Genomic DNA, 27,682 nt, shown 5'->3' with positions numbered 1-27,682 from the left:
TAGGCCAAGAATTCTCTCTCAGGGGCTATGAAACTATTTATCCAACTTTATGTACCTCTGCCCAATGATGAGAAAAGTGCCCAGAGTTGATTAAACTATTTCACATTTCTCCAGAGACTTTAATTAATTTCAAAGTGTTTCACTGGATGAATGAATCAATGAACTAACAACTACATACATGAAGCAGTACGTGAATAAGTGAATGAATTCATAAAAGCATGCATGAATGGATGTTGGAGAAACAGAGTGTTGGTTGAGAGACTTTGAGAAGTAATAAATCAAAAAATACATATGTAAATGAATATGCCTTATGAATGAGTAAAGAGTACCATCAGTATCTTTTTAATGAAAGACCATATATACAAGCAAACCAATATCTAAGTGTAAGTTGTAATAAAAAGTAGTAAGGTTTTATTTATTGTCAGAATGTTTGGCTACCCACCCTTGACTTCTTTTCTCTGTCTCAAAGAACACAGACTCCTTGAGGACCTGGTAGGATTCCTCACAAACCCTCATAGATTCAGAAGGAGGAAGATAAATAATCCCACCACCTTCCTAAACCTTCCAAAGAAGAGGATTTCACACTGGAGACACCTGCTTCAGTGTATTTCTGCATGATCTCAACACGGATGAATTCTTCCTGGGAGGCAAGGGCCACAGCAATTAGTCAAGAGCACAGACCTTGACCCAGACCGCAGCAGAACACTTCACTGCTCATACTGAGAAATCACATCATCATTCTAAGCTTCAAATTCTTCAGTTGTAAATATTTATTTATTATTTTTATTTGATAGGAAAATTGAAAAGTGAGAGAGGAAGGGGAAATAGGAAGGGACAGAGACAGAATGATATCTGTAGCACTGCTTTGCCCCTCACTAAGCTTCCCCCTTTGGTGGTGGGGACCAGGGCCTCGAGCTTGGGTCTTTGTGCGTGGTAACATGTATTCACAACCAGATGTGCCACCACTTGGCCCCCAAGTCTTCATCATTATAAAAAAAGATATACGGTTCCAGGGAAGGAACCCAAATCCTTGAGCATGTGCAATGACACCCCTGAGCTACCTTTATTTTAGAGAAAGAGATACCACAGCACTGATCCACCACCCATGGAGCTTTCTTAGTGCTATCCATGGTGTTTCCATGGGTGGTCATGGCTTGAACCTTATATGTTAACATAACGGGGTGAGTTGTCTCCTAGCCCTACTGTTTCACCTTTAGAATTGAGAGAATATGTCTGAGTGCTTAGCTTGGGACCTGACACCTAGAAAGTACCCACTTGTCAGCCAACATTGTCTAAAACTGCTGAGCTATCCTGTTCTCTGAGAGCTTCTTCTAAGTGGACATCCATCTCTACCAAATATGTTACTCCCTGAGGCAGGGAACTAGACCCTAGGAAGTATCATGTTTCTTTTGTCACAAATTTCATTTTTTCTACCAAGCTCTACCAGTCTTTGTAGAGATATTGTCTATATATTCAATAATTGTATAAAAGAGTCAGTCTTTGTAATCCTTTGCTTTTCTGTAAAACTTAGCTTCCCGTTTGTAGAATCAAGAACTTGGTCTAGATAACGTCTATTTTTCTCAAAAATTTCTAGCAGAATCCTTTCCCAAAGGAAATTTCCCACATAGGAAAATTTGTCAAAGGTCGTTTGTCTAGTCAAAACTGCCAAGAAGACCCCTGGGTCCTCACCCCTTCTCCTGAGTCCAAGACGTTCTTCTCAGAATCCCTGGGTTTCCATGAAATTTAGCATGAGAACCACAGGATTGGGCATTTTCTTATGGCTAGTGAAACTTGTTATTCTACGGGAGCAGTCACTGTGGCATGGAGAAATAAGTTCAAGGTACCTTGCAATCATCAGGACCATATTCCTAGCCTAGTACCTTCATCAACAGTTGGGCAATCTGGTGTTTCCCAGGTGTTCAGGGGATATAATAAGAAACATACCCTAGTCTTCTGACACTGAGTCTTCCACTGAGTTCATCACTTCCTTCTTTCTTCTACGTCTAGTCCTGCCATTAATAGCAAACTAGAGGTCCCTTTTGAGGCAGACAGACTCAACCCCAGGCATGAGTCTGTAATTCCTGCTGGCAGGGTAAGGAGCTTCTGCCTAAGAAAATTTTGGGGAAACTAGATAGACACCCAAGGTAACTTCCCTTAAAACAACTGGTCATATGACCATCAGAGAGCATCTCCTAGAATGAAGGCAAAAACTCATCTGAAATTCCTATAGAGCATATTTTCTTCCCCTCTCCGCACACACTCAACTAGGCTAGAGACATCATTACCTAAGTACTTAGCATCTTCACCTTCTCACCAGATCTGCTTGCCTCTACAGTCAACGACAGTTCCTGAAATTGACTCACAGATCTCCTTAGACCAATTTGTTTCCAATGGAAGTGTCATGATAGTGCTGCTATAAATAAGGAAGTGTTTTAAATGTTTGACTTTATCAAAGAGAAAAATACTCAGCCACACTGGTTCAGGAAGACAGTGTGGAGAGAGAGAGCTGAGTGCACCAACTTTGGGCAACATTTGGGTCTAGACCTGAATGCCCCTGAAGTGTAGTCCTGTTTGTGGACTTGATCACCTGCCTGAGCCCCAGTTTCCTTATCCATAAAAGTGGTGGGTGACACCTATCTCTGGAGATTGTTGCAAGAATCAAACAAATGTGATAGTTCATATTGGTAAATTGCATGAAATATTGTTCCAGGTGCATGCTTGATTGATATAATACTAAAAGATAAGGCAGCAGGGGCCAAGTGGTGGCACACCCAGTTGAGCACACATACTACCATAAGGAAAGATCTAGGTTCAAGCCCTTGGTCCCCACCTGCAGGGGAGAAACAGTGAAGCAGTGCTGTAGGCCTGTCTTTCTTTCTCCTTCCTTTTCTAGCTCCTCTTCCCCCTACCCTTAATTTCTGTCTGTTCTGTCAAAGGAAAGAAAAAAAAAAAAACTAGTCATGAGGAGCAGTGGATTCCTCTTGCAGGCACTGAGTTCCAGTGGTAAGCCTGGAGGCAGATAAAATATGTATAAGCATATATATGACAATAAGAATATAGAGGCAGAGAATTTTATAGATGTGGCCATCTATTATTATGTTCTTCCCCAGCACCCTGGCTCACAAACCCTGAACTAGGCAAGTCAAAAGGCCATATCATATGGCTAAGGTATGTGAAGACTGGCCTGCACCAGCCGACTGTCTGACTCGGAGGAGTCCCTTCTCTTCAAGATTTCTTTTTCTCCACCACAGATGAGGGAACAAGAGAAGATGTCTCCAAAGGCCCTTCTGACCAGGGGTTACTTGAAACCCTGCGGTTTATTAAATTAATGATCCTCCAGCTCTGTTCCCATCCTGGAAAGGGTCTTATTCAAGATGTAGGATGTGTCAGGCACTGCTGAAAGTAAGAGGAAGACACAGGAGATGCCCATCCCCAAGACATAGGCCCTTGTTGGTACCAAGGTGGAAAAGAAATAGACCTGTCAGTTCTCAGCACAATGTGTGAGACAGACACTAGCAGAGTCATGGCCCCATAAATGAGGGTGATTCGGGGTGAGGGGACGGGGGTGGGGGTGGTAGACCAGTTAGTTGGCATGGGATATAAAGCAATGCTGACTTCAAGTCACGCAAAAGACAGAACTCTGGGTGGGGCTCCAAATCTCAGAGTGCCTTCTTTGAATCTTATTTTTGCCACCAAGGTTATCATTGGGGCTCGGTGCCTGCACTATGAGTCCACTGCTCCTGAAGGCCATTTTTAACCCTTTTTGTTGACCTTGTTGTTGTCATTAATGTTGTTGTTGCTATTGATATTGTTGTTGTTGGATAGGACAGAGAGAAATCGAGAGAGATGGGAAGAAAAAGAGAGGGAAGAAAAAGAGAGGGGGAGAAAAAGATAGACACCTGCAGATCTGCTTCACCGCCTGTAAACCCACCCCCTGCAGGTGGGGAGCCAGGGACTCAAACTAGGGTCCTTGTGCCAGTCCTTGCGCTTCACATCATGTGCGCTTAACCCACTGTGTCACACTGCCTGACCCCCTTCCTTCTCTGAATCTTATCTCACGCTTGGCTCTCTTCTTCAGCTCTTTCTGCTACAGTTATCACAAATATCAGGACACAACACCTTCAGAAGACCTGAAGCAGGATCTAGCAGTAACACACCTGGTTGAGCATATGCTCAAGAATCCAAGTTGAAGCCCCAAGCCCCCATCTTCATGAGCTATGAAGCAGTGTTGCAAGTGTCTCTCTCCCTCTCAAGCCTCCTTCTCTTCTCTCTGTCCTATCAGATAAAAGATGGGGAAGTGGGAGGAAGAAAATGGCATCCAGGAGCAGTAGATTCATAATGCAGACACAAAGCTTCAGTGATAATTCTGGTAACATAAATATTTTTCAAAAGCCCTGAAATAGTGGCACCCAACATCATGTGTCCAGCCTAAGGACATTCCTCTTACCTCTCCTCCATGGCCAACCCAGTGCCCTAAGGAGAGATTTTCTCAGAAGTAGCAGCTGTCATGAAGCAGCACTGAGTTTCTCTAGAAATAAGTTATCATTTTCTAGTTCTTAAATCAAGTAGTGCTTCTTGACTGTTGAAAGTAGTGATAGATGTAGGTGTGACTTAGAAAAGAAGTGAAATCAAGGCTATAGAAGTGAATATATATGATCAAAAAAAATAAAGAGATAGCTGGATAGATATATAGATAGACAGATATATAGATGGATACATAGATACATACATAGATAGACAGGCAGAGATGATAGATAGATAGATAGATAGATAGACAGACAGACAGACAGATAGAGTCAATGCACAGCTGTGGCCTTAGGAAAACTATTTAAGTTTCTGATGGAAAGGGACTGAGATGCAAAACACTAACAGTGGGAATGGTGTGAAATTATATGCCTATTATCTTATAACTGTGTAAATTACTAATAGAAAATAATGAAGTCCTGCCTTAGAAGTTTATTTTTTCATGGTTGTTGCACAAGATACTTCACCTGGAAAGGTGCCTTTCATGCCATGTACATGGCCAAGGTTTGAAGGTCAGGTTCAAGCCCCTGGTGTACCACATGAAAGCTAGACAGCACTGGGGGAAATGATGCCATGATGTCTCCCCCTCTATCTAAGTCTCTCTGAAAGACTAGGCCCATAGTAGTGAGATACCACATGTGCAAGGGCCTCAGCAATGAAAATAAAGTAAAAATTAAAAATTTGCATTTCTCAGATAGGAATATAAAATAAATATTCTGAAAAATCAAATGGGCATCTAGGTTGCTTCCACTCCTTCTCATTGTGATTAATACAACTATGGAAATATGTGTCCTTTGGAATTAAGTGTTTTCATGGTCTAGGAGTAGTACTGCTGGATCATAAGGTATTTCTATGTTTATTTTTTAAATCTGTCCACACTGTTCTCCACTAGGGCTGTACCAGTTTGTATTCCTACCAACAGAATAGTAAGGTTTCTTTTGGTCCATATCCTCTTTAAGTACACTTTGATGGATCACTGGATAAAGAAGTTATATATCATCAATGGAATACTACTCTGTAATTACAGAAGATGATATTGAGGGCTGGTGAAATCACTTACCCTAGGCACTACTTTGCCATGTATATAACTCAGGTTGAAGCCCTGACCCCACCCCACTGAAGGAAGCTTCACTGCTACAGTCTCTTTCATGCTTCCTCTCTGCCTCTCTAAACAAACAGGAAACAAAATAAAAGATGCTACTGTATCCTTTGAGACAAAAGGTGAAAGACAGTTATCAGATAGTCTAACTTAAGTGTGCAATATGGAGAATTAAAACACATGAACTTGGAGGGGAAAAAAGAAGGAGGAGGAGGAAAGGAAGAAGAAGAAGAGGGAGAAGGAGGAGGAGGAAGAGGAAGAGAGTTGCCATTGTTACCACTGTGGGGGAAGAGAGGGACATAAAACTTTGGTGGTGGGTGAAGTGTAAAGCTAATCCCCTATAAATTTATAATCCTGTAAACCATTATTAAAGTACTAATACAAACATGTACAGGAAATTGAACATCTCTAAGTCTATTTCCTCTATTGAAAAATTAGGGTAATGGGCTGGCAAAAAGGAAAAAAAATCAAATGGAAATTATAAGCCTTCTCTGTGACAAATCACATATACCTGTTGAATTCCTAAACCCATGGCCCCACACTCCTGGTGTTCTCCAGGACTCCCAGTTAGCAGTCCTCTGTGCACCTCACTCTGCACACACACCCCCAACAGCCTTTCCTCTAAACAGGCAGCCTGGCGTATCCAGGTAAGGTCTTGATACAGGATCCCCTGAGTCACAGCCACCCTTCCTTGGGAGAGGGAAGGGGCCAACAACAGAGAACAACAATAGAAAGATCAACATGCTCCCCAACCCGGAAACTACTAGGTATGGCTTTGGACAGACATTCACACAAAGATTCATTTTATGGGCATAAACACATGCTCTCTAAAATAGGCAATGTTGAGTCTCTAATACAAAATAAGGGTCTGAAGTTAGCAATGTTTACAGTTTGCTGGAACCTTCCAGCAAGCTTGCAAGTCCCTTTTCCAGAAACAGACATGCCAGAGGCAGTTTCTCGAGATCAAGTACTTGTCTTGCTCCTAGGCAAGCTGGGATGGTGCAACCATAGAAGGGCTTACTGAGGAGTCCATGTTGGTCCACATGGGGTGGGGGCAGAAGTGGGCTCAGGGAAAGCCAGTGGGTTAGCACCTGCCCTTCCTTGAGTGAACTGGCCAATCAAAGCAGGACTAGTAAGTCCTAAAGTTCTCTGGCCCACTGTGATGGTGACAAAACTAGACTCTTTATGCAGGTGTTTACTGCTCTGCAGCCTTTATTAAAACAAACAATGTAAAAAAAAGAACAAAAAGATGTTTTTTCTCATTTCTTTCAATTGTTCTGCTTGGCAACTTTATTGCACATTGGTTCAAAATAAGCTGCCAATAAAGTTGGATAAAATTAAACTCATGCTGGAGTTTTTTCCTCAATAATTTTTGGTGGGTTGTTTTTATTTTCATAAGGGTTTGAAATGTGTCATTATCTTAGGTTCAGAATTTCACTGTCTGGGTAGTTACAATGTAACTTTACTGAGTTTATGAATTCCAATTTCAGTTCTTTTAAAATGAGTTCTGTTTTACTGTTAGTTTCATACCAAGGAGTTCTTTGTAGTGCTTTGTCTTTTCCTGTACAAAAAGTGCAACATAAAACCAGAATCTTCTATACTGTAATTAGGCTTAGGAAATTATGTGATTTCTAATTTAGCAGAACCTCAGAACACTATATAATCCACAGCCCAAAGTCAACATTTGTTTGAATGTATGATTTCAGGAAAATATTTTTTAAGATAGCATTGGTAAATAGGCCAAAGTGATTTGTTTCAAGATAGCAAAAAAATAAACATTTTAGAATAAAAATATTGCTCTCTAGTAATTTGATTATAGTGAAAAATCAAACGTTACGTGTTCTAAGCAAACAATAGGGATTACTTTTTACATAATGAAAGAGTTTTCTGGTTATCTAACTATGATTTATACATCTGAAGTGATAAATTTAATCCTATCACCAGCAGATCAATTGTAGGTATAGCAGATAAAACTAGAATAAATCATTGTATCTCTATATTGGAAACCCAACTAGCAGATAGGAGGGGAGTTTGGACTTTGAACTGAAATGTTTCCAGGCTCTCTCCAAGGACAATTTGCCATGGAGAAGTTCAATGTATACATAAAGTCATCTGATCCAAATATGCTAATGATTTTATTGGTCAAATCTTAAAAGTGGGGTTTATTTTTATGAGTATGCATTAATTAACCCAGCATGTCCTATCTTCCAGGCTATCTTGCCAGGGACTTTCATTTAAACATGTTTATTGTGAAATGTTTGCATTCTTCACATTTGGGCCCACACACAGATTATTTCATACTTTCCTCTAGAGCACTCAGAAAAAAGTTAAAAGGAGTTATTGTTTTTGATTAATGCCATTTTGGGGCAGTTAAAAAAAAAAAGAGTTCCAAATCCTAGCTCTGCATAAATTCTTTGACCTTAAAAAAAAAAATTCTGCCAGTTCCACTGCAAGAAGATAGTAGGGGCCACCCTGGACTTATCCTAAGGTGGTCTGCTGAAACTTTAACACTTTATTAACTTGGGTGTTTGCTTGAACTCATGTGGACAAGCCATGCCCAGTGTGATGCAGTTATCAATCACATAACAAGAAGCAGCGTGCTCAGCCGTGGCATGGTGCCGTGCAGATGGGAGTTCTAAGGCCCTGCCTGTCATCTTTTGATTAAGAAAAGGAAATGATTTCACTAAAAAGACATTCGCTCTTGTGTTGTTTTGTTTTAACTGAGTTTGTACTTTCCACCAAACTGGACATATTTATTGAGACTCATAAGTTACTTTGCGATTACCAACATCACTGCAATCTCAACAAACTATTTTTTTGCTTGCCAATTATCTAAATATCATAACTATAAAATATCTTGAAACATTCTCCGTACTGTAAACATCTTAGCTACAAAGCTTTGAGTGTAAACAGTGTGATGCATCAGAATGGTTTTAAGCGATGTTATAAAAACTGCTCTTAAAAACTAAACAAAAAAATGTAAAGCTTCCATCTGTTTTATGATTTTTTTCCACTGCTGAACGGCTGCTGTGTGCCAGTTCACTGAACCATGGCTTGCTAAAGAGATTGCTGGGGTCACAGATTGAAAAAACAAAGAGCCCGTCTTTAATGGTGGGGGTTTGTGCTCAAGTCTTCCTGACATGGCTGGAACCAAATTTAGTATACAGCAAAGGCAGTGGTGGACCTGAGCTCTTCTTGCTGCCCGTTTTAAAAGAAGTCCTCTCTGACCCAGTCTCAATTTACAGAGGATGTCATATCTGCAGTTCTCCTGGCTTCTTTCATGAACCTACATCAACAACCACAGTATACCCTCCCTTCCTCGCAGGATTTTCTTTTGAGGGCCCCTGTCTGTGCAAGTCAAAAATAGACAGCCAATTGCATCTGAAGAAAAAAAAATGTTAGGCATATTTTTGTATACATATGCAGGTATGAGACAATGATCATTTAGAGATTGCTGTTTTTTCCTCTACTTAGAGCTCAGGTTTGAAAAGAGGCAAAAGTGTCCTCCAAACAGGTGAATCTAGCTCCTCAAACATGTAAGAAGAATTAGTCTCTGAGATCTGAGTAGAGTAGAAGGAATAAGAGGAAGGATGTGAATGCCCTGGAGTGAGCATGTGTGCAAGTCAGAGGACTGTACTGAACCCATAGCATCACATCAGGAACTAACTGCTGCCCAGATGTGTCCAGGGGGCCTTTCAGACACCTGCCATCTTTTGATTAATTTTTTTCCTTTATTGGGGGAATAATGTTTTACATTTGACAGTGAATACAATAGTTTGTACATGAATAACACTTCTCAGTTTTCCACATAACAATACAACCTCCACTATGTCCTCTGTCATCCTTTTCCAGGACCTGTATTCTCCCCCACCCACCCACCCACCAGAGACTTTGACTTTGGTGCAATACACCAACTCCAGTTCTGGTTCTGCTTGTATTTTCTCATCTGATCTTGTTTTTCAACTTCTGCCTGTGAGAGAGATAATCCCATATTCATCCTTCTGTTTCTTTTTTTTAACATCTTTATTGGGGAATTAATGTTTTACATTCGACAGTAAATACAATAGTTTGTACATGCATAACATTTCCCAGTTTTCATATAACAATACAACCCCCACTAGATCCTCTGTCACCCTTTTTGGACCTGTATTCTCCTCCCCACCCACCCCAGAGTCTTTTACTTTGGTGCAATACACCAAAACCAGCTCAGGTTCTACTTCTGTTTTCTCTTCTGATCTTGTTTTTCAACTTCTGCCTGAGAGTGAGATCATCCCATATTCATCCTCGTGTTTCTGACTTATTTCACTTAACATGATTTCTTCAAGCTCCATCCAAGATGGGCTGAAAATGGTGAAGTCACCGCCTTTGATAGCTGAGTAGTATTCCATTGTGTATATACCACAACTTGCTCAGCCACTCATCTGTTGTTGGACACTTGGGTCAAATTAAAAATCTTCTGCACAGCAAAGGAAACCAATACCCAAACAAAGAGACCCCTCACAGAATGGGAGATCTTTACATGCCAAACATCAGACAAGCGTTTAATAACCAAACTATATAAAGAGCTTGCCAAACTCAACAACAACAAAACAAAGGACCCTATCCAAAAGTGGGGAGAGGACATGGACAGAATTTTCAGTACAGAAGTGATCTGAAAGGCTGATAAACACATGAAAAAATGCTTCAAGTCTTTGATTGTCAGAGAAATGCAAATAAAGACAACAATGAGATACTGCTTCACTCCTGTGAGAATGTCATATATCAGAAAAGGTAGCAGCAACAAATGCTGGAGAGGTTGTGGGGTCAAAGGAACCCTCCTGCACTGCTGGTGGGAATATAAATTAGTCCAGCCTCTGTGGAGAGCAGTCTGGAGAACTCTTACAAGGCTAGACATGGACCAACCCTATGATCCTGCAATTCCTCTCCTGGAGATATATCCTAAGGAACCCAACACACCCATCCAAAAAGATTTGTGTATACCTATGTTCCTAGCAGCACAATTTGTAATAGACACCTGTCATCTTATTCGCTGAAGCCACTTCTGAAGAATAACAGACAACATAATCACAGCTTTAAGCTTCCTGGGCATGTGACTTGGTCCCTGTCTCCCCAGAGATATAGCCATTGAAAGCTGAGGTCTCTCTGACTCCCCCAAGAGAATCTCGTAGTGAGGGAGACACTTCAGCCCCAGAGGCTGGATTTAACTGCCCCCCCACCCCCATCCTCCCATTAGAGAGAAGACATCCTAGATCTGGGATAAGGCTTAGCTAGGAGACTGCCTGTCTTGTGGTATAGGGGAGTAGGGAAGGAGTGATACACATGGGATATGGGGTTTTCTCATGAGGGTCATCCAGGCCATCCAATTGATAAAATGGGATCTCCTATGTGTGACTTGTATACAGATACCCAAGGAGTGAGATGCTACAGGATCCCACTCTGCCTTTAGAAATACACATGTCCAAGTCCATAGTGTCCCCTACTCCATCTGCCTTTTCTTACCCAGACTGTGGCTGGCCCTCTTGTCACCAATGGTGAAGAGGTCTTGCAACCTTCACTTGGAAGTGCAGGTGTCTGTCATGATGATAGTTTCACAGGGAGCAGGAGGCTGTCATATACAAGACATACTTTCCCTGTCCTTGGCAAGGCCAGTGTGTCTCTGCCCAGGGGTGAGCAAGTATAATAATATGTCCTGAGGCCAGAGGGCACTGCTGGGGCCTCCACTTTTGTACACACCTCATGTGAACATCCTTCCCACCAGCAACCTGCACCTACACATTGCCAAGCAGACCTACCACCAAAAGAATGACTCCAAGAAGTGGTCAGTGGCTATTCCTTAGTCCCATAAACTGCCCTGGGGTTTTGACTACAACTGGGGCTCCCAGGACCTCATCCAGGTTAGTAGCAACACCCCCATCCAGACAACCAGTGACCCCAAAAAGCCCGTGGACCCCGCGAGTTCTTAGGCAGACTAACACGCTTCCATACACATTCCAAATTTAAATCTGGGACACTCTCCCCTTTTCTCATCACTCTAGAACACGGGGGAGGCATCTGCCTGGAAACAGCTGTCACCCAGAGGAGGGGGCGGCACATGGAATCTCTCTTGCGAGCACCAGCGTCTAAAAACACACATCAGCTAGGGTTATTTAGCTGCAGAACTTCACAGCCTGGGGGAGGCAGGAAAGGCCAGGAAAGTGTCTCCACCATGCCAGCCAGCAGCAGACCACTCTGACATGGGTACCCTGCCCTGTTTCATTGTTGGGAAACTGAGGCTCAGAGAGGTCAACCATAGGAGCCAAGGTGAAAAGCTAAAAAATCAAAAAAAGAAAGAAAAGAAATAAAAAATAAATAACAATGAAAATAAATTATCACAATAATAATCAAGAAAAGTCAATATCCTGGGCTCAGGTGGTGGTTCAGCATGTTATTATGTTTGAAGACCTGGGTTCAAGTTCCTGGTCCCCACTTGCAGGGAAGAACCTTCACAAGCAGTGGAGCAGCGCTGCAGGTATCTCTTCTTTACTCTCTCTTTCTCTCTTTACCCTCTCCCCCCTTCTTCCCTCTATTTATTTTTTTAAATACTTATTTATTAGGTAGGTACAGATATAAATCAAGAGGAAGAGGGAGACAGAGAAGGAGGGAAACAAACACCTGCAGCTGCTTTGCCACTCAAGAAGCTTCCCCCTACAGGTAGGGACCGGGGGCTTGAACCCAGATCCTTGTACCTGGTTACATGTGCACTCAACCATGTGCATCATCACTCAGCCTTTCTCCCCCTCTTTTCCTAGCTTTCATCTTCTACAAAGACAAAAAGAAGAGTTGTGCAGGCACTAAGCCTTAGTAATAACACCGGTAGGAAAAAAACAACAACATAATACTCACTAGTATAGTAACAGTGCTTACCGGAGTGCTGGACTACCCTTGATGTAGCCCAAGTTCAGTCCTTACAACAACCTCATGAGAGGGTACCCATTGTGTCCTTACACATATGGGAAGAATCTAAGACAAAGGCAATTTAGGAGAGCTGGGAGATAACATAATAGTTCTGCAAAAGACTTCCATGCCTGTTGCTCTGAAATCCCAAGTTCAGTCCCTGGCATTACCCTAAGCCAGAGCTGAACAGTGCTTTGATCAATCTCTCTCTGTCTCTGTCTCTACCTCTTTCATTAAAATAAATAAAATGTTTTTATTTTAATAAAGTTTCCTAAAGTTAAATAGCCAGAAAGTGTGAAAATTCCAAAGCAAGCCTAAGCTATCTGTGGCTCTCTTCTCCTAACCAACGATATCATACCGTTGTCACATCACCATAGTCATCATTGTCATCATCACCAGAGAAAAAGAAACACTGGCTCTGCACTTGCTGGGAATACAGCATGGTGGAAAATCCTTGCCATCTCATGCATGATTGTATCTCATTTCTATTAGTCACTTTATCCCCAGTATAGCGCTCCCAAAAAACTGAGACTCAGAGATGTTACACAGTTTTTATGAAGGTCAGATAGTAGCAACAGCAGCAGCAGCAGCAGCCAAGCCCAGAGCAAATCCAAGTCCCCAGCTTGGGGCAAGCCTGAGGCTGCGGCGATCTCTCCAACCTGGGATTTCAGCAGAAGAGATGGGACCAGCCCCAGCGGGCCATGCTCATCAAAGCATTGGAGTTGCTGTTTGGGATTTGCAGTTGTTGCCAACCCTTGTGTACTTCTCACTAAGGCTAATCTTGGTTACAATGAGGGTTTAGACTAAGTCCAGTGAAGGGAGGGGGGCCAAGCCGAAATCTCCAGTTCATGCAGGCGGCTATGGGAGCTACTACAAACACTGACCATATTTAGGATCAGTTAGGAGATTGGGGGCGCCAGCCATGCGGCTCAGCAGCCTGACTAAGAGGGCCAAGTAGCCTGGCCCAGAGTGTCCAGAGTGTCCAGAGCCAGGCCTGGCTTTCAGGCTGTGCAGGCCTGTGGGCAGGGGTTCCTGTCCATCTCCACTCACCAGGGTCCAAGTTCAAACAGCAGGAAACAGGACTCAGAGGGAAAGGAAAGCACAAAGGAATGACAGCAAGAAATTCTGAGAATAGGTCTCGGTGGTGTCACACTTGGTTGAATGCACACATCACAGTGCATAAGGACCTGGGTTCAAGCCAAGGGTTACTGCAGGAGAATCTTTCACTAGTGGTGAAACAGTGTTGCACGTCTCTCCATCTCTCTATCATCCCATTCCCTCTTAGTTTCTGTCTCTATCCAAAATAAATAGTAAAATATTTAGAAAAGAATAAATTTCTGACATCCTAGGGAAGGACCTTTGAGAATAAAGAGCCAGGAGAGATGGTCCACAAAGTCAGGGGCCCACAGGGGCTGGCTGGTGGCACACCCAGTTGAGCACACACATACCATGTGCAAGGACCTGGGTTCAAGCCCTTCCCACTCCCTGGGAAAGCTTCATAAGAGATGAAGCAGTGTGGCAGGTGTCACACTCCCTCTATTTCCCCCCTCTCCTCTCAAATTTTCTCTGTCCTGTCAAGTAAAAAAGAAATAGAGGAGGGGGTGGAATGGCCACTAAGAGTGGTAAACTCACAGTTTAGGCACCAAGTTCTAGTGACAACCCAGATGGCAAAAATAAATAAATAAATAAATAAATAAATAAATAAATAAGTCATGGACTCCTCCTCCTCAAGCCAACAACTAACTTTCCCTAAGCTCACATGGCTCGGACACAGACACTATGAAAAATGCTGGCAGGTCAGGCTGCACTTTTCCTCGAACTAATCACTAACGAAGTTTGGGGAGAGCTATTTTGAAAGCAGCCCACACAGCATAACCACACACCATCATCAGCTGCCGTCCTCAAATGCAATTTCATTCATAATTAAATATGAAAAAGCCACCACCTTAAAATAACACCAGGGGTCACAGCTGAACTCACTGGCCTCGGCCCATGAACTCAGCCACTGTTGATTTCCCCAATACCAGCTCCAATGCACCCAGCCCCAGGAGGCCACCCACTTGCCACCCTTTTGCCCATCTCACCAGCCTTCCACATAAGGCTGCCCCATCTTGCCTCTGAGCACTGGTAAGGACTCCAAGTCCAGCCTGAGCAGTTTTTCCTAAAGAAACTCCCTGGCGGGGCAGAAAGCAAATGATGGCATACCCGGTTGAGCTGTCCCCACCTGCAGAAGCTTCATGAGCTGTGGAGCATTGCTACAGGCCACCCTCTTTCTCTCTCCTCCCCTCTCAGTTTCTCACTATCTTATGAAATAAAAGAAAGAAAAGGAAAAAGGAAATATGGCTGCTGGGAACAGTGGATTCTTTGTGTAGTCACCTAGCCCCAGTTTGAACCCTGGTGCAAAAAGAGGAAGAAGAAGGAGGAGGAGGTGGAGGAGGAGGAGGAAGAGGAGGAGGAGGAGGAGGAGAAGAAGAAGAGGAAGAGGAAGAGGAAGAGGAAGAAGAAGAAGAAGAAGAAGAAGAAGAAGAAGAAGAAGAAGAAGAAGAAGAAGAAGAAGAAGACGGAGAAGCAGCAGCAGCCCTGGATTCAGAATTCCCATAGCAACAGCCTCTGTAATGCCATTGCTCTGCACTCTCATCCCTGGCCCTTCCAAGCATCATCACATGGAGTGTGCCTCATTCATTCATTCACTCATTCATTCATTCAGCACTGTGTTTCCTATTTGCCTATCACGTGCCAGATGACTGGGAAACAAAATTCAATATTCGAATATTGTCTTGCCTTCCTAGAGATTACATCCTAGTGGAAACAGATGAGAATCAGAAATATACCAATAAGCATCTAACTGATCTTTCCAACTTGGACTCTTGGTCCCCCAGGTCAGCCCTAGAGAAGAGCAGGAAACACAGTCTGTATTCAGCAAGTGCTGACCCATACCCTAAACCAGGCCAGGAATGAGAGATGAACAAACACAAACATTCTTTCTTCTACTCCTCCTCCCCCTCCTCCATCTTCTTCTGCCTCCAGGGTTATCCCTGGGGTTTGGTCCCAGCACTACAACTCCACAGCTGGTAATATTTTTATTTTTTATCCATTTTATTGGATAGAATAGAGAGAAATTAAGAGAGGAGGGAGAGGAGGAGAGAGAGAGAGCGACCTGCAGACCTGCTTCACCACTTGAGAAGCATTATGCCCCTGCAGATGGGGAGCCACGGGCTTGAACCGGATCCTTGTGCTGGTCTTTCCACTAGTACTATGTGTACTTAACCAGGTACACCACTGCTTGCCCCACCAAACACAAACATTCTAAAGACTTCAATTGGAGGAAGCAGCAAAGGAAGATACTGTCCACACACACATAAATGCAGGAAGTGGCACTCACTGCTTCTCATCACATGTGGCTGTGGGGGGGGGGGTTTGGACACCATAAGAATGGGATCCTAGAGGTCAGGGGAAAGGACTGGCAAACGCTAGAAGAAGGGGAAAGGCCTACAAGCTGGGAAGAGAGCCAGCATCTGGAGTAGTTCAGGTGACCAGACACCCATAGCACTTACTCAGCTCACTGAGCTTATATCTGGTGCAAGGCTGGGTCATGCTATGCAGAGATGGGCATCCATGCTTCCAGAAGCTCACAGAACTCCAGGGAAGAGGAGATGCCATGTGTATGAGGCCAACAGGCCTGGCAACAAGCTGGAGACAGTGGTGTGACAGCCCTTTCTGTTATTACAGCCCTTTCTGTTATAATGTAGTTGAGTCCCCTTCCATACATGATGCTTGGTGTCATTCTAGACAGTCACATAGCAGGAATGATGAAGCTGAGACCCCAAGAAGCCAACTGACAAGTGCAAGGTCACACAGCTTACACTGGAATGAACTACCAGCTTTTTTTTTTTTAGATAGGACAGAGAGAAATGGAGAGAGGAGGGGAAGACAGAGAGGGGGAGAGAAAGAGAGACACCTGAAGATCTGCTTCACCGCCTGTGAAACAACTCCCCTGCAGGTGGGGAGCCAGAGCCTCGAACCAGGATCCTTAGGCCAGTCCTTGAGCTTTGTGCCATGTGCGCTTAACCCGCTGTGCTACCGCCTGACTCCCAAACTACCAACTTTTAAGGAGAGTCCGACACACCTGTGCTAGAACCTCCATGTGCTAATGACACATGCTCTTTCATGGCTTCCTCATCTCACGACAGTCTTGTCTGTATATTGTGTGCAGATCACTAAAGGCTGGGCAGTAGATTGAGGCCATCAGAATTCTCAACCCACAATACAGACTCATCATGGTCAAGCACTGCCACAGTCATGTATGGATCAGAGGGGGAAGGTGACCTACCCATGTAAGATGGGGAACCACATGCCCTAAACTGAACCAGTATTTTCCTAAGATCCTCTCTCCTCATCTAAAGAGCAAATAAAAAGGAATATTGCCCTAACACATGGGGATTTTATTAGAATTACAATGGAGAAAGATAGGTTTTGAGTGCTGGTAAGCTCTTTCAAGAACTTTCTGCTATATATATAATGTTTTTGTTGTTGTTGTTTGTTTGTTTTTTTGCCACCAAGTTATCACTGGGGCTTGATGTCTGCTCTGCTTTACCACACTCAATGGCCTTTTTTTTTTACTTGTCCTTTCTTTCTTTTTATTTATTTTTTTAAAATAAAGGAGAGAAACAGAGAGTAGAGATTACCTGCAGCACTCCTCCACTGTTCATGACCTTTCCTCCTTGCAGGTGGGGACCAGGGGTTTGAATCTGGAACTCTGAGCATGGTAACATGTGCTCTCTTCTGGCTAAGCCATCAACTAGCCCATCAGCTAATAATCTCCTAAAAATATCTTTCTCTATTCCTTTCCAAGGATCATATAACTTTGATTCTGGTTTAGATGCCATAATCAAATGCTCAAACCATCAGAACAATGACTTTATAAAGGAGAGAGAATGTCCCAGAGCCTCATGAACTCACTTCCCCTGGTCTACCTTCCTCCCTTCCCTATTTCCACACTCAAATGCACAGCACTCTCCATAGTGTACTGTAAGTTGTGGGTCTGTCACCAGTCATGTCCATCAATAATCAGCATATTAGCCGCCTGCTTGTGCAGACACTTCTATTTTCAACCTGAAGGGTGGTTTGGGGGTTTCTTTTTAAATTTAACTGTCCTCATTAAGGATTCATAGCGCACCAAAAGAGTGATTTTTTAAAAAATCATCTTTGCAGAACAGGGATATCAGCAAAAATAATCACTATTCCAGGCTCAACAATGAGTCCCTAATGAGGACAGCAGTCATCAGTTAAATAAACATATCATTAGGGTGAGAATAGATGTATCAACACAGACACAGTCCACTAATTTGGGGTGTCCGTTGTCTGTGGTTGGTCTCTATGGGGTCTGACAAGGGTAGAGGGGGTTGCCTGGGACAGCATCATAAGTCACCTTCCACAGGCAGGGCTCAGGCTGTGGACAAGGGCAGGACGTGTGAGGTAGACGTTGTTGATGGGACTTCTAAGAAGGTAGACAATAGGAATAGCCCAACCTGCTGCAGGATGCAGGCAAAATCCAGGCAGCTCCAGAGACAGCACCAGAAGCGGGAGGAGAAGACTAGGAAACTCTTACCCAGAGAACCAGAGCCATGATGGACACAGGGATACAACTCCACCTGGATGCCTGATGTCGATACAAGGTTCCCACCCAGAACTCCTCAATGGCAGTGCTACTACCCTGTTTCCTTTGAGCAGGAGAGAAAGAGCACAGAGCCAAATGTGACTCTGCTGGTATTCCCAGGCTTCTCTTTGTCAAGCATTCACAGTCTTCTAAAGATAAATGTGGGGCTCTCTCTGGGAGAGGAGACACTGTGGATGATGAAAGCGTCATCTTTCACCATCTTTCAACTCTCTCAACAAAGCATCACTGAAGACTTCCTGCATATCAGGTATCCCTCTAGATGCTAGGGTACAGCATGGAGTGACATGCAGTTGGCCCTTTCCTTCCTGGGATTCAACTTAAGGGGTGGGGTGAGACAATATTAGGATAATTGAGGGCTGTGATACAGTGTTACACAGTAAACAAACATGGCAAGAGAGAGCAAGCAATTGGAGCAGATGCTGCTGCAAAGGGAGGGCCAGCTATAGTCCTCCTAGCCGTCCTTCATGTAAAGTTCATTTTCATCTTCTCAGACTTGGTGTCAGTCTTCTGTTGCTAGTATTATTACTGGGACATATTTTTTCTTTTTCTTTCTTTCTTTTTTTTTTTATTTGATAGAGGCACACACACACACAGAGAGAGAGAGAGAGAGAGAGAGAGAGACCTCCTTCAACCGGGAACTCACACATGTGAGACTTCACCATTTTCAGACTGACTTCTTACTTTTTCCCATCCAAATATTGAGTCAGAGAGACAGAGAAGTAGAGAGTGAGAGACACCACAGCATCAGAGATTCCTTGGTAATGTGGTGCCTCCCTGTGGTGCCAGAGAGTAGAACCTGTGCCACACATCCTACCTGGTAAGCTGTCTCTGGCCCAGAGCCATGTCTCTGAAAAGGAGAGGAAGGGCTAGGCTCTGGGACCCACAGAGTGATGACCTTGAGAATAGCAGCCAGAGAAGAGAATCAGGGTCAAGGGTTTGGAGGTAGGAGGAGGGATACTGAGAAAGACCAAGAGAGTTTGCTCTGCTTTCTCAGTAGAGATGAGGTCAGTAGCATCTTGGAAGAATAAGAAGGAGAGAGCAGCCTGGCCACCTTGGAGAGAAGATCCTAAAGCGATAAAGACATGGCACACCAGGAGTCCATTCAGCAGCCCTGCCCATGGATTTCCAGTGAGACCATCAATTTCACCAAATGTTCTGCAGTCAATTGTGGATGGGGAAGGAATCATTATGGAGAAGGTGGGTATGTGAATTCAGCTGAGAATGAAATTCTTATCAGGAACACATAATGGAGGAGTAAGTGGCTAAAGAACACCAAGACAGCAACACTGGACAGTGGAGGAATTACACAAAGGGAGCTAGGAGAAATGGCAGTGATGGATAAAGGTAGGATGGGAGGAGATCAGATTTGACAGGCAGTTCAGGTACTGGCCACAATCTGTGTGTGTGTGTGTGTGTGTGTGTGTGTGTGTGTGTGTGTGTGTGTGTTGGGTTAAATGACTATGGTCAATTAGAAGAAAAGTTGTTGAGGGGAAGAAGGTCAAAGGAACATGACCTTGATATTCTTGGTCAAAGACACCCATCCACAGGCCTACAGAGGCTCCAAGTGAAAACACAGCTCTAGAAAAGGGGATATCAGAAAGCAGACACAAATTGCCACTAGCTCCATTTACTCAACAATCAGTATTTTCACAATCAAGACAATGGTATTCGGAAATTATAAGAAGTAACAATCTGGGAGTCCAGTGGTGGCACAGCGGGTTAAGTGCACGTGGCACAAAGTGCAAGGACCGGCAGGAGGATCCGGTTCAAGCCTCCAGCTCCCCACCTGTAGGGGAGTCACTCCACAGGCAGTGAAGCATGTCTTCAGGTGTCTAACTTTCTCTCTCCCCTTCTGTCTTCCCCTCCTCTCTCCATTTCTCTCTGTCCTATCCAACAACGACATCAGTAACAACAACAATAAGTACTAAAACAATAAAACAAGGGCAACAAAAGGAAATAAATAAATAAATATTTTACAAAAGAAGTAACAACCTTATATCTTAATGCTTTTACAGGCACCAAGTTGCAGATTCCACCATCATGTCAACCTGTCTTCCCTGGAGAAATGACCTCACCAGTATGTCCTGGAACGCCATCTCTCCAGAGCCCTGCCCCACTAGGGAAAGATAGAAACAGACCTGTCAATGCCCATGTCCAGTGGAGAAGCAATTACAGAAGTCAGAACCTTCCACCTTCTGCACCCCATAATGATGCTGGGTCCATACTCCCAGAGGAATAAAGAACAGGAAAGCTTCCATAGGAGGGATGGGATACAGAACTCTGGTGATGGGAATTTTGTGGAATTGTACCCCTTTTATCCTACCCTCGTGTTGATCATTATTAAGTCAATAAGAAAATAGAAAGGGAGTCTGGTGGTAGCGCAGGAGATTAAGCACAGGTGGTACAAGGACCGGCGTAAGGATTCCAGTTTGAGACCCTGGCTCCCCATGTGCAGGGGTGTTGCTTCACAGGCAGTGAAGCAGGTCTGCAGGTGCCTATCTTTCTCTCCCCCTCTCTGTCTATCCCTCCTCTCTCCATTTATCTCTGTCTTATCCAACAACAATGACAGCATCAATAACAACAAAAATAACTACAACAATAAAACAACAAAGGGGAATAAATAAATTTTTTTAAATAGAAAGAAAAAAAAAGAAGTAGCAATCCTTCATAAAGAGCATTCTTATTTACTGCTGCCAGGAACTTTGTGCCTGATTTTGCCAGTACATCAATGGAAATGCAGTAGAGGCTGAAACTTCTCGCTCTTCATTCCTAAAGTGTAATTGCACAAGATTTGGGGAAGCTGTGACACAACCAAAGGCACCACTGGACCTCAGACTGAGCTCTGTCCAATAAGAAGCTCTGGGGAAGTGTATTAAACTCCACTTCAACACTCAGAAGCTCCCAGCCACCTGTCTACCCCCTTTCTGATCATGAAAGAATGCAACCTCCAATGATTCTATCTTTTTAAAAATCAATTAATTAATTTTTTATTGAGGGAGGTGATTAACAGTTTACAACAAATACAGTTGTTGGTACATGTGTAAAATTTCTGTTTTCTCTTTTCCTTTTTTTTTTTGCGATTTTTTCCCTTTTGTTGCCCTTGTTGCTTTTCATTGTTATTATTAGTGTTGTTATGGCTCTTGTTATTGTTGTATAAGACAGAGAGAAATTGAGAGAGGAGAGGAAGACAGAGAGGGGGAGAGAAAGATAGACACCTGCAGACCTGCTTCATCACTTGTGAAGCAACCCCCCTGCAGGTGGGGAACCAGGCGGGGGTGCGAACTGGGATCTTTATGCCGGTCCTTTCGCTTTGTGCCATGTGTGCTTAACTCGCTGCACTACCGCCCGGCCCCAATTTCTCAGTTTTCTGCAAAACACTCTAAACCCCAGCCTAGGTCCTCCATCACTGTCTTGCACCAGGGACCTGAACTTCCACAAGCCCAGAGGCCTTTACTTTGGTGTAATAACCAAACTCAACCCAAGTTCTGATTTGTGTTTCCCTTTCTCTTCATATTTCCCAACTGTTGTCTATGAATGAAGTTACCCTTCTTTTTATAGCTTAATTTACTTAACATGACTCCTTCAAGCTCCATCCAAGATGAGGTGACAATTTCTTGAGAGGGGATGAGGATTGGAGAAACCAGTCCACTGGAATGACCTCAGAGAAGCTAGCTGTCAACATGATACAGAAACCTGAGATCTAGAGTGTCCACTGACTTTCTTAAGACCCTTTGGAAGCAAAGCAAAACTTTGAACAGTGGATTTTCATTCCTAGTTCAGTGGTCAAGAGTCTGCTGAATCTCCTTAGTCATCTCCAATCTAGAAAGTTACAAGGTTCCACTTCCATAGAGGGAAGAGAGATACAAAGCTAAAATGTCTTCAATTCGCCCCTACCCACAAGACCTACTATGTGAGAAACTGACAACTCAACACACATACAATTGGTATCCCAATTCCACAACTTCTGTCCAAACTGCTCACATTGCCAAATTTATTTTACTGGGAAACTATTGTTCACAAAGTGATACAATAATCAAACTTGGTACAATTCATATTTAACATGCAGACACCTTGGGCTTATGAAAAAGAATGTACCATATATTACTCAGTATTTAGCCAACTAGGAAGAAAGTGGTTTTTGGTGCTATCGGTGATGGGGATTGTTGTAGCAACAGAACCAAAATAGTGTTTGCTGCATGCCTACTGTTTACCCGGCAGGACAGCAAGTACCCTCAAGTGCAGCATCTCACATTAAGTCACAAGATTGTGAAATATCAGCAAAACCATACAGTTGTGCAATGTTGTGGCGTGCTCCTCTTAAGTCAATATTTTTCGAAAATCAAGTGGCACAGTTCAATAATGCTCAAATCAATTTTGATTTTTCTTCAGAAATTTGGTTGGGAAAATATCTCCCCTAAGTGTAGACCCAGTATGTTAAGTTATGCCCTAGAGCAAAATATCCTGCCACAATAATAAATCTCCATCTTGGGGAAAAAAAAAAAAGACCACATGTGCTTTCATGAAATATTGACATGACCCTCAGAACTTAAAGCAATGCAGATGGTACCAGGAGAAGAAGCTGACTACCTTCAGTCTGTACTTTTGCTGTGTTATCCAAGGTCTGTCCAAAAGAGAACTTCAGTGAGTACTTCTGAGGGCCACAGTTTGGATGCGATCACAAAAGTAATTTAACCACCACTTATTTTTTAAAGAACAGGGTTTGTTTTTTATTATATATATATATATATATATATATATATATATATATTTATTTATTTATTTATTTGATATAAACAGCCAGAAATTGAGAGGGAAGGGGGTGATAGAAAAAGAGACAGAGACACATGCAGTCCTGCCTCACCACTTGTGAAGCTTTCCCCTGCAGGTGGGGACTGGGGGCTTGAACCTGGGTCCTTACGCACTGTAACATGTGCACTCAACCAGATGTGCCACCACCTGACCCCTAATCACCACTTTTATAAAAAATATATACATAAACTTTTTTTTTTTAACAGAGTACTACTTAACTCTGGCTTATGGTCATGCTAGAGATTGAACCTGGGACCTTTGGTTTCTCTGACATGAATGTCTTTTTGCATGACCATTATGCTATCTCACCAGACCTTTTTTTTTTTTATCAGTCCATGCTTCTATACCAAAGTGAACCCTATTAATATTCCTCCCTTCCATTTTCTCTGTATAAGTATATATTATGTAAAGAAGCTTGAAATAGGCTCCTCCCTACTTCCATTCCCTAGCACCTTGCCTCTAAAATTTCAACTGAGCATATGTTTACAAAAGGGCAAAGTTGACCTAGGATTATGTTGATTTCAGCAAGAAGGACTGCATTCCTATGAAGCAAAAATATTCCCTGTAAGCTGATTGCCCCCATCCTCCTCCCAGACCCTTGTCAATAAGGCTTTGTTCTTTCTGCTTCCGGGTATGTGGCCCATGGCCTCAGGTGTGACTTGGGACAGGTGTGTGTCTACTGAGAGACCTGAAATGGGCCTTGATCCTGCCCTTAAGACTGCTCAGCTACCTTTTGCACAAAGCTACTGGTCTTTTTAATCTTACAACTCTTAAAAGCAAGCCTGCAAATCAGATCTATTTCAATAAGCTCCAAAAGGACCCCGCTGCATAAGTGAATCCCTCTCTCAGCCTTGTTCTCATGTCTCACCTTGAGAATGCCCCCAAATTCTACTCTTGGGGGGAGGTCTGGGGGAGGCAAGCAGTGCTAGAGAGGAAAGAGGGGAATTAAAAGCAATAAAATTGAAACAGCCAATATTTCTAAGCACCCCTTGATGAGCCTCAATTTTTCAAAGGCCACCAAACTCTATCCAGAGTATGCCAAACACCTGGTAATGTTGGCTTCAAGAGAGGCAGGAAAATCCAAAAGGAAGCTCCTCCACATCTATGTCCACACAGCAGGGTGTCCAGAGAAAGGCACACTTGTCCCTTTCAGCTTATATGGGGTCCAGCAAGTGTCTCCCTCTTAGAGGGTACAATCACCAGATAAGAAGTTTATCTGAAACACACATGCGGTACAAAAAAAAAACCCTATTTGCATTACAAAACAATCCAGACAAAACTTTGATGATTGGCTGAAGCAGTACAGAAAGCCCAGAGAATGTGTCACTATTTTCTGAGTGAGTCATTACTGAGATCAAGGAAGCCATCAGAGAAGACTCCCTGAAAGTGAAGACCATGGGCACCCTGGGTGCATGGAGAGAGCTGTATGAGGGCTCCCCCATGGAACCATCAAAATAGCTCACCTATCAGACATGCAACCCAGGATCTAGCTCTTCCCTCCCCCCCCCCCCAGCACTGGGAGAAGCTTCATTGATGTGGTGTCTCTCTGTATCTGTCTCTGCCTGTCTGTCTGAAAATGTCAGCCTAAAACTGAGAAGCCTGTGTATGAGAAAGAAGGAGAAAGAAAAGGAGGAGAGGTTGGAAGAAAATAAGGAGGAGGAGAAGAAGAAAAAGGAGAAGGAGAGGGAGAGGGGAGGGAAGGGGAGGGGAGGGGAGGGGAGGGAAGGGGAGGAAGAGGGGAGGGGGAGGGGAGGGGAGGGGGAGGGGAGGGGAGGGGGAGGGGAGGGGGAGGGGGAGGGGAGGGAAGTGGAGGGGAAAGGAGGGGAGGGGAAAGGAGGGGAGGGGGGAGGGGGAGGGGAAGGGATAGGGGAAAAGGGAGGGGAGGGGATGGGGGAGGGGAAGGGAGGGGAGGGGAGGGAAGGGGAGGGGGAGGGGAGGGGAAAGGAGGGGAGGGGAAAGGAGGGGAAGGGATAGGGGAAAAGGGAGGGGAGGGGATGGGGGAGGGGAAGGGAGGGGAGGGGAGGGAAGGGGAGGGGGAGGGGAGGGGAGGGAAGGGGAGGGGAGGGAGGGGAGGGGAGGGGAAGAGAAGGGAAGAGGGGAGGGGAGGGGAAGGGGAGGGAAGGGGAGGGGAAAGGAGGGGAGGGGAAAGGAGGGGAGGGGGGAGGGGAAGGGGAAGGGATAGGGGAAAAGGAAGCTCATGTGTTCATAGCTACATTATTAACAATAGCCAAAGAGTGAAAGCAACATAAATGCCTATCAACAGATGACTGGTTAAATAAATTATGGGATACATGCTCCAAAGAGTACTACTCTGCAATCAAAAAAGATGATTTTGTGTCCTTTGGAACCAAATGGATGGAACTGGAGGTGAGTATGCCTAGTATAATAAGTGAAGAGATGAAAAACAACTACCAGATGCTTTTTCTCTAGAGAACTGATATACATGAACTAGAAAGAAAGAAAGAAATAAAGGAAGGAAGGAGGAAGGGAGGGAGGAAGGAAGGAAGAAAGAAAAGGAAAGAGAAGGAACACACAAACTGTAAGACTTATGAGAACTATGGTGGTTATCTTAGAGAAGTGGGAGGACAGGGACACCGAACTTTGGTGGTAGGCGTGCTGTGGAACTATGCCTTGTAATCTTACAATCTTATAATCTACTGTTAATCACAAGTGAAAAATTAAATTAAAAAAAAAGAAGCACAAGGGAGAGATAGAAACAGGCAAGGGTATAAATTGACCTGCCCATGCCCAGTGGAGAAGCAATTATAGAAGCCAGACCTTCAACCTTCTGCATCCCATAAAGAATTTTGGTCCATACTTCCAGAGTAGAGAAAGATGACCAGAGGGCTCTGAACTCCTATTCCATCAGGACCTAGAGAGAGGAGAGGAGAAAAAAAAGGAGGGGGAGGGGGGAAAGGACACTCAGAAGTAGTAGGTATGCCTTAGAAAGGAAGATAAGTCAGGACCATAGGGGGGGAAAATGGACAAAGATACATAAATATAGATAGATAGGTAGTTATAGAAATAATAGTCAACCCATATCTGTGATATTGGTAGAACTAATGTAGTTTCCAATGGAGGGAAGGGGATATAGAATTCTGGTAGTAAGACAGGTGTGGAGTTGTACCCCTCTTATCTTAGAACTCTGTAAGTCAGTATTAACATACTAATAAAAAATTTTTAAAGGAGGAGGAGGAAAGAAAAAGAAAAAACTCTTCCAAGAGCTTATGTGTGTGGCTCCTCTCTGGAGGTAGCAGAAGTATAGATGTCACAAGAACACAGACCTTAAACAAGAGTCAAAGTTGCCCTCAGACTATCATAGACCCAAAATGGCTTCTACCAGTCTCAGTCCCTTTCAGCAAGTTTTCCTCTGCCTGCTTCCCCAGGTACCTTAGTCTCTGTGACCTATGAAGCCTCTGTAGAGCCAAACACCCTCTGAGTTGGGCACCTGGAGTACCTATATGCCCCTCACTGATCTGATGACCAACAGTACCATGTTGTGAATGACACACAGAGGACTTGCCCAGTGTACCAGACACTGTGCCAGGCACCTCACAGGCCTTATGTGGCTTGCTCCACAGCAGCCCACCAAGTAGGTGCCACCATCCTTATGTAAGAGAGAAGGAGAGAGACATGGGTGAGACTGGCCTGTTGTGATGGCAGTGAGGGCACAAGGAGGCCAGCCCATCCTACCCACTTGTACTACCAACCTGGCTCTTCCCCCCACTTTAATAAGTCCTTAGAATCACCCCTTCCACTCTTTAGAGCACAAAAAACCACAGCACATGTTGCAGAGGTGGGGGAAGAAAGAGCTAGGCACAAGAGATGCCCAGGAGGTGTGTGGAAAAGGGAAAACAAGCCTGCCTCACTGAGCGGCACTTAGACATGGACACAAAGAAACCCCAGCCCCCCCATCCCACCCCCCACCCCCCAGTCACCAAAGTCATCCCCCTGAGGAACGACACACAGTGCCTCCACACTTAGGCCTGCCTCGCAAACAAAGCCCGCTGAGGAGGTTGGGGGAATAATTATGGCATGCAAATGTCATGTGATTTTTGTCACTGATCTTTTAACATGCATAGCCGGGTTCATGTGTCTCTAATTCAGAATCCAAAATTGAAGACTTATGTGGAGATAATTATAAGTGAAAATCAAACGCAGGCCTAGAAAACACCCCACTCTCCTCATAAAATCACTGCGCACCCAGGAGAACCTGGATTCCCAGAGGGAATGGGGATGGGCCTGGGTATGAGGTAATTCTAATGGCAGCCTCAGCTCTTCAGAGTCGGGTGAAAAGGCCCATGACCCAAGCTGTGGCTTATGTGTAGGGCCAGGAAGGATGTACAATCCTGTGCTCATATAAGTTACTGCTCACCCTCTCAGAAAAGACTGACAGTGGACAGGAGACCAAAACTACCTCAAGAAGACACATTTTGTGTGTGTATCTCCTCCTTTAAAAGTAAAATATGGCGGTCTTCCAAAGAAACTGCTTGTTCCCAGAATCTCCTCAGGTGAGGTATGTCAGAGACAAAGGTGCCACATACTTCAGCAGCCACCCTCTGTCTCAAGAGTGAGTGGCAGGGGTTGAATGGTGGTGTACCTGGTTGAGCGCACATGTTACAGTACACAAAGGCCAGGGT

At 43.9% G+C, this 27,682-nt stretch overlaps 1 protein-coding gene across 10 annotated transcripts in view; it reads right to left on the bottom strand.

The window, feature by feature from the left end:
* ZNF536 (zinc finger protein 536) overlaps window positions 1-27,682 on the bottom strand; it is a 594,001-nt gene that overhangs the window by 434,788 nt on the left and 131,531 nt on the right. The window contains exon 3 of one of the 10 annotated variants that reach the window (XM_060185649.1): window positions 12,527-12,622. The exons of the other annotated variants lie outside the window; for them this stretch is intronic. The gene's annotated coding sequence lies outside the window, so the exon portion shown is untranslated. The remainder of the gene's footprint in view (window positions 1-12,526; window positions 12,623-27,682) is intronic. 10 annotated transcript variants of the gene reach the window in all.

This window comes from Erinaceus europaeus, chromosome 2 (genome assembly GCF_950295315.1).
Source record: "Erinaceus europaeus chromosome 2, mEriEur2.1, whole genome shotgun sequence".
NCBI classification, from domain to species: Eukaryota; Metazoa; Chordata; class Mammalia; order Eulipotyphla; family Erinaceidae; genus Erinaceus; species Erinaceus europaeus.
Note: the sequence above shows the minus strand (reverse complement) of the source record. Positions and strands in the feature narration are given on the sequence as shown.